The sequence below is a fragment of the Ursus maritimus genome (assembly GCF_017311325.1).
Source record: "Ursus maritimus isolate PB19 chromosome X unlocalized genomic scaffold, ASM1731132v1 scaffold_X1, whole genome shotgun sequence".
Lineage (NCBI taxonomy): Eukaryota > Metazoa > Chordata > Mammalia > Carnivora > Ursidae > Ursus > Ursus maritimus.
Genome location: NW_024423319.1, coordinates 50,036,866 through 50,039,103, shown reverse-complemented (window position 1 = coordinate 50,039,103; position 2,238 = coordinate 50,036,866). Strand labels below are relative to the sequence as shown.

The 2,238-nt window shown below is 37.2% G+C and overlaps 1 pseudogene; it reads left to right on the top strand.

The window, feature by feature from the left end:
• Positions 1–658: 658 nt before the first annotated feature.
• LOC103673025 lies at positions 659–1,042 on the top strand (annotated as a pseudogene).
• The last annotated feature ends 1,196 nt before the right edge of the window (positions 1,043–2,238 follow it).

The window sequence follows — 2,238 nt, the reverse complement described above, 5'->3', positions numbered from 1 at the left end:
AATAAAATCAACCTTCTAATACAAAATACAACAATGTTTTTGTATAAATGGTCAGATAGGAAATATGTAAGGTTTTGTAGGACACATACAATCTCTGATACATATTCTTCCTTGTTTTCCTTTTCATGTTGTTTTTTTGTTTTTGTTTTTTTTGCAAACTTTTGTGGATATGAAAAACATTTTTAGTTACCATTCTTAGCTTGAGGGCCCGGAAAAAAGGCCAGATTTGGATGAGGGACAATAGTTTGCCTTTGCCTAATCTAATACCTCAAGCACATAAGATTGTAGCATATAACATATATATATTAGGATTCCCAGAAGAAAAGGGGAATGAAAATGGAGCAAAAAACACTTGAAGATATAATCCTGAAGATTTTCCAGATTTGGTGAAAAACATAAATGTACATTGGTTTAAGAAGCTCAGTGAACCTAAGAAGTGTAAACAAAAACTGAGGTACCTCATAATCAAATTTTCCAAAGAAAGGATACATACAACATCTTAAAAATAACCTTTTATATAATATTAACTTTAAGTGAACTGAAATGTTAAGGGTGCATATCATGATCCATAGGGCAAACACTAAAAAACCTAATACAAAGAGGCAGAGTTAAAAAAAGGTAGAGGAATTTAAATGGGAAACTTAAAACTAACCTGATAATGGGCACCCAGGACTCCAAGGTAGCTTTATCCATACCAGTGAAAGAGAAGAAGCTCATGGATGCCAAGCTGGAAGTGCTGCAAAGCTGGATACTGAGGCAGGATTTCACCGCTAAAGGCATTGCTAAAGTGTTTCAAAGAGATTACTACTGGTATTACAACAAGTATGTCAGTGTGAAGAAAGAGGGATCACTGGGCTTTCTATGGTGCTGGCAGCTTATGTGCTTTTCAACTACGTCATTGTTACAAGGAACTCAAGCATGAGTTGCTACACAAGTACCACTGAAGTGGGCCCAGTGTGGAGGCACATTCTGGATTCCTGACCATGACCTTTGCCTGGCGCCCTTAAATCCTTTCATATCCTAACTGAGAATTAACGCTCAATAAAAGATGACTGGTACATGGATAAAAAAAAATTAATTAATCTAAGAGGAGATAGGAAAGGAGGAACAGAGCAAGAAAAATCAAATGGGGACCAATAGAAAACAAATTGAAAAGCAAAATAGTAGATTTATACTCATCCATATCAATAAATTATTTTACATGTAAGTAGACTAATCTCTCTAACTAAAAGGCAAAGATTTACAAACTACTGCCTTCATTGTATGCTACAACAGGCATTGTGTCTCAATATAATGATACAGATAGGTTAAAAATAAGTGCAGAAAAAGTTATATGGTACAAAAACTAAGCATAAGAAAGTTTGTGTGTCTATGTAATTATAAGACTAAGGACACTTCAAGACAAGGATTATTACCTGAGATAAATAGGGAAATTCCATACTATTTTTATAGGTTAATATAAGAATAAGATATGACAATCAAGTCTGTTTGTGTAGCTAATAATATTGCTTTATTGGAAGCTGACAAAACTAGATTTTGGGTAAAGGAAGATGGAGGAGTAAAAGAATCCTGAGCTCACCTTGTCCCATGGACATACCAAGATAACAACCATATCCGTGCAACTAGTTCTGAAAATGACCTGAGGACTGGCAGATCAGACTTTCCACAGTTAATTGTAGAGAGGAGGCCACATTGAAAAGTGTAAGAGGGGCAGAGATGTGATCAGGAACCAGACCCCCAGTGAGACCAACCACAAAGTAAGAACACCACAATCACAGAGAAGCAAGAGGATCAACCACATACCATGCACCCAAGGTATGGGAGGACTTGCACTGGGAAAAAGAGTCCATATAACATTTGGCTTTGAAAACCAATGGGGCTTAATTCCATGAGTTTTTTACAATTAGTGGGGCTTAATTCTAGGTACTTTAAAGATCAGCAGGTTTAGCTCTAGAAGAGCTGAAGGGTATTAAGAAACTGAGTCCCTACTCTTAAAGAGCCAGCATAACAAATAACCCAGTGGCAATACAGCATAGAAGTAGCAGTTTTTAAAAAGCCTGGGGTATACACACATTCTGAGATTTTGAAATGGCTCCTGACTTTACACATCCTGCAAGCAGCCTTGGTGGGGAGTGACACCACTCCAAAGTGACTCCTGCCCTGAGTAAAAGGGAAGATAACTCTATACAACTGTGCGCCCACAGTCCTAGCAGCCAAACCTTATACCTAGCAGCACAG